This window comes from Myxine glutinosa, chromosome 10, assembly GCF_964187855.1.
Source record: "Myxine glutinosa chromosome 10, kmMyxGlut1.1, whole genome shotgun sequence".
NCBI lineage: Eukaryota > Metazoa > Chordata > Myxini > Myxiniformes > Myxinidae > Myxine > Myxine glutinosa.
In genome coordinates this window covers 78,997,192-79,003,191 of record NC_136270.1, presented here as the reverse complement: position 1 = coordinate 79,003,191, position 6,000 = coordinate 78,997,192, and positions in this window count along the sequence as shown.

The following is a 6,000-nucleotide window of genomic DNA, read 5'->3' as shown; positions in this document are numbered from 1 at the left end:
TCACCAATTCAAAGACAATGAAATATATGTCTTTGGGAAGTTTGCAAATTTGTGAGGGATCTTGCATGGGCCCAGCAAAGCATTTTTCAGTTTATTGGAAGTTGGATTTTGTAAAATAATGGTTTAATATAACCACCGTAGAAAATAATATACAGATTTGGGACATTTTGTAAACTTTTGAATAATGAGAAGATGCATAAAATTCATTTTATTTATTTAATGGAAAATATTTGGGTTACAAGTGGAGAAGCATGGTTGAAATTACGATCCAGTGGATGGTCAATCATTAGTACTGTACGTTTTATCACAAAAAGATATGTTATTATATTGTGTTATGATTAAATGATATGAACGAGATGTAGTGGTGAACCTTAAAATGAGAGGAAAAACGCAAATTTTATGAACTATTGAGCATGCTGTTACATAGTTTAAAATGAATAAAAAACGCTATGTTACATGCACCAACACCATACATTTTTATAACCTGGGACATTTGTATTCACTAGTTAAAGTGGAAAAATGAAAATTGTAAATTTGATGATAAAACTAGGTTATTTTTCTTGTAAAAAATAATAAAAATAAAGAGGGAGTATTCAGGAAAAGGATGCTCAAGTGAACTTTGTGCTGCGAAAAGAATGTCGAGTAAATGGAAGTGTTTTGTTTGATTAATTTTGTTCAATTTGTGTTCAAATGATCAGTTTATCACAATTCATTTAAAAAATGATAAAGGGATGCTACAATTAATTGAATAAAATGAGTAATCTTGAACCAGAAGGAAAACATGGCCTCAATGAAGGGAGAGCGGAATTATGCGTTTTATAGTATATTTTTTTTTAGTAAGTGGTGTGGATATTTATAAGGTGAATAAAAAGGGAAGGAAACAGTGCCCCTGGGGGCATGCACCTGTTACATAATCATGCACCTGTTCCAGAGGTATATAGAAAGCTGGTATCTGTCCTTTGAAAATTTGGACTGTTACGGATGAGAAGTACAGTGATATGGTAATCGTTCTTCAAAATATCAGGAAATCATTTCTAGGATTGTAGGTCATTTGAGATCTAGTGGGATTAATGTGTATGTCAGGAACATTTTGAAAAGAAATATGGATATATGGCATTACTAAAATAAAACCAAGCAATTGAGAGTTCTTGGGTTAATGGGATATAAATTGTAGAAATATACAGGCAATATACGGGGAATGTGACTTATTTTTTGGAACAAAACATGTGGGTTAAAATAATTGGTTATGATTATGATTATTATGATTAGGGTTGATCTTGGCAACAGATGTTTCTAATAAAAATAATGTGAAAAAAAAATGAGGCTTATTATTTTTGTTTGTTTTATTTGTTATAAAATAAAGAAAAAGGGAGGAAAGGATGATTTCAAGGAATTATGGGCTGAAAGTAATGTGAAACATATACAGACGGGTTTTGTTGGGAATTGATACAAAGGAAATCTGTGATAATTATGATAAAAATACATAAATGGTTAATTTTGGATTTTTGCTTTGATTTGATTTTGAAAAAAAAAATTTTGGAAAAATTGAGCATCTGAATTACATGAGATATTTTGGAAGTAAAATATGAAAGTAAGGTTGATGAAAGAAGACGAAGCAAACACCTGTCAACTGCCAAAGTTTGTTCTTCCATTGCCATGTCAAACTACAGCTCCTGCCTGATGTTCCAACATGACATCACGACTCTGCTGATTGCCAAAGGAGGACGAGTCCTGGATGGGACTGCTGGAATGCGCTGGACGCAAGGACACTGGACACTAGGCCTTCATGGCTCTGTTGGCTGTTTCTGGTGTGCATCATGGATCAATTGGACATCATGATCCTAGAGCCTTCATCGATGCACCGCCAGCTTTGGTCCTCACCTCACACAATTCTGCTGATTGAGCGAGATTTGTGCAGCTCCTCACACTCTCTTCTTGAGAGGGCAGGTCAGATGAAACTGGACGACAGCCTTGGTGGAGATCTGCTAATGCTTGTTGTAAGAATGGCAGTGATGCTGCCTGCTGTGCAGGGTCGTTTTGTGATCTTGCCCATCTACGAACCATATTGGTGATTCAACGTGAAATGGTTTGTGTGCTGCTGAAATATGGCAGATTGTGCATTGCAAGATACAGAGAAGATTGTGACCTGTAAGGGTCACTCCTTGATGACAGGAGCACAGAGTTTCAGCGTTCATGCTGCTGCAGAGGATCACTTGAATGAAAAGAGCTCCGCAAGACTAAACTGTCAACGACGGAGGAATTCAACATACAAGATGATGCCTAATAACAAACAAACTTTCCATCAGGATGGTGTATGCATGCCGTAGGCAGAGATATATTATTTGTGGAAGCAAGTTAAAAAAACTGAACGATTGTTCATCAAAATGGAGTCAACCTGTGACTCGAACAATTAATTTGGCTTCTATATTTGTGATCATTATATGATCAGACGGAGGAGTGTAGAAGAAAATTAATTTGCGTATGTAATTTGTGTAAATCAAGTGGAATTCCCTGAGCCTCGACCTTGCCAATGAAAATACATAAACTTAATGAATATATATATATATATATATATATGTATATATATATACAGTCACGTGAAAAAGTATGTACACCCCATGTAAAGTTTTGACTTTTTCAACATATTTTAACATATAGCTATTTGATCTTCATTTCAACAATATTGAAAGATAAAGGTGATAGAATATAACAAATATCATGAAACATTTACATTTTGTAATCCATTGTATAATTTAAATAAACATTAATGCAAGTTTCGCACGTGGAAAAAGTAAGTACACCCCTACATTTATCACTACTTCAAATACCTAAAAGTAGAATCAGGTGCACCAGCTCAGGTGAAAATGATGAGAACATCGTTAGAGAGGATCTTGGAGGAACCTGTCTTATTTAAACCTCAGACATTTAGTTTGGTTTGCTCTTTGTTGTTGAAGTGTGCGGCGTCACCATGCCTAGATCAAAAGAGCTCTCTGAGGCCTTCAGAAAGAAGGTTATAAATGCCTACGAGTCTGGGGAGGGATTTAAAAAGATATCCAAACAATTTGAAATCAATCATTCGACTGTCCGGAAGATCATCTACAAGTGGAGAAGATTCCAAACAATTGCCAACTTGTTCAGGCCAGGCCACCCCAGCAAGTTCAGCCCGAGAGCAGACCGCAAGATGCTGAAAGAAGTCTCTAAGAACCCCAGAATGTCATCACGGGACCTACAGGTAGCTCTTGCCACTGTTGATGTCAAAGTGCACGAGTTTACCATTAGAAAGAGGCTGCACAAATTTGATCTACATGGGAGGTGTGCCAGGAGGAAACCTTTGCTGTCCAGAAAGAACATCAGGGAAAAAATAAAGTTTGCCAATGAACACCTAGGCAAAGACCAGAACTTCTGGAACAATGTGCTCTGGACAGATGAGTCAAAGGTAGAGATATTTGGCCACAGTACCAGAAGACATGTTTGGCGAAAACCAAAGACAGCATTTGACCACAAGAACCTGATACCAACTGTAAAGCATGGTGGTGGAAATATTATGGTTTGGGGCAGCTTTGCTGCATCAGGGCCTGGGCAGCTCACCATCATAGAATCCACTATGAATTCTTCATGGGAACAGAGGGTGCTTGAGGATAATGTGAGGCCATCTGTCGGAAAGTTGAAGCTCAACCAAAGGGTAGCCCTTGCAACATGACAATGACCCTAAACATACCAGTAAATCCACCAAGGAATGGCTGAAAAGAAAGAAATGGAGGGTTCTGGAATGGCCAAGTCAAAGCCCGGATCTAAATCCTATCGAGATGTTGTGGGGGGATTTGAAACAAGCTGTGCATGCAAGAAACCCCTCAAACATCGCACAGCTGAGAGAATTCTGCATGGAGGAGTGGGAAAAAATTTTTCCCAGTTGATGTTAGAGACTGGAAGACAGTTATAAGAAACGCCTACTTGAGGTTGTTTCTGCCAAAGGGAGCAATACCACCTATTAGAGCCAAGGGTGTACTTACTTTTTCCACATGCGAAATTTGCATTTATGTTTATTTAAATTATACAATGGATTACAAAATGTAAATGTTTCATGATATTTGTTATATTATATCATCTTTATCTATCAGTATTGTTGAAATGAAGATCAAATAGCTGTGTGTTGAAATATGCTGAAAAAGTCAAAACTTTACATGGGCTGTACTTACTTTTTCACATGACTGTATATATATATATATATATATATATATATATATATATATATATATATATATATATATATATATATATATATTAATCGGTGTTAACTGCATTCTATAAAATATATAACAATTCTTTAGGCTCGCATTACAGGCAGGCATTCAACTCAAGCTGTGATGCCTATCTCGTTTTATAACCACGCAGCAAAGTAAATTTGATTAATAAATAGAGATATAGTCCTTTGTTAGCCTGATATTGCTTAAATAGTATACTTTTATATGATATGACTTTTCATACGACACCTATATACACATATGTATTAAAAAGATTTAATACATAGAACTTATAAGAATGATGTATAATCCTCACCGATTCGAACTTTCTCCGACCCTGTTTTTCTCTTAACTGATGTCTCCATGCATGCTATCAGAAAGAGCAGGAGGCTTTGTTTACATTTTATGAAGAAAGAAAACAGCGGAGGATTGGAGACTAACGCAATGCTTGCTATCTTTTTTGAACCTTACCTGACCCCCCTCTTTGTTCTTTGACCATAAATAGCCTTGCTGCTGACGATCGAGGAGTTCTTGGTTCAGTTGTAATGTATTAAATGTAGTGTGTTGATCTGTGTTGAATGTAGCGTAGTGATTTCGTTTTATTCGTGTATGTGTAACTCAAATGGAAGTGTTTTCTGTAAATACCTTTGGTGAAAGTGAATTAAGTATTACCATGACATTAAATGTCTTCTGAGACGAGTGTGGACATTTAATTCTCTTGAGTCTTGTCAAATCACTTCAAAGGCTATTAAATTAATTTTAAAATTCCACAACACCTTGTTTTGCCATTATCTGCATGGGCATGGAGGGCGCTCTGCTGAATCAGAGCGTATTCTTCTACATATACAGTCACATGAAAAAGTAAGTACACCCCATGTAAAGTTTTGACTTTTTCAACATATTTCAACATACAGCTATTTGATCTTCATTTCAACAATATTGATAGATAAAGGTGATATAATATAACAAATATCATGAAAATTTACATTTTGTAGTCCATTGTATAATTTAAATAAACATAAATGCAAATTTTGCATGTGAAAAAAGTAAGTACACACCGACATTTATCACTACTTCAAATACCTAAAATTAGAATCAGGTGCACCAGCTCAGGTGCAAATGATTAGAACATCGTTAGAGAGGATCTTGGAGGAACCTGTCTTATTTAAACCTCAGACATTTAGTTTGGTTTTCTCTTTGTTGTTGAAGTGTGCGGCGTCACCATGCCAAGATCAAAAGAGCTCTCTGAAGCCTTCAGAAGAAAGGATATCGATGCCTATGAGTCTGGGAAGGGATTTAAAAAGATCTCCAAACAATTTTAAATCAATCATTTGACTGTCCGGAAGATCATCTACAAGTGGAGAAGTTTCCAAACAACTGCCAACTTGTTCAGGCCAGGCTGCCCCAGCAAGTTCAGCCCGAGAGCAGACCGCAAGATGCTGAAAGAAGTCTCAAAGAACCCCAGAATGTCATCACGGGGCATACAGGTGGCTCTTGCCACTGTTGATGTCAAAGTGCACAAGTCTACCATTAGAAAGAGGCTGCACAAATTTGATCTACGTGGGAGGTGTGCCAGGAGGAAACCTTTGCTGTCCAGATAGAACAGGGCAAGACTAAGTTTGCAAATGAACATCGAGGCAAAGATCAGCACTTCTGGAAAAATGTGCTCTGGACAGATGATTCAAAGGTTGAGCTATTTGGCCACAGTACCAGAAGACATGTTTGGCAAAAACCTGAGACAGCATTTGACCACAACAAC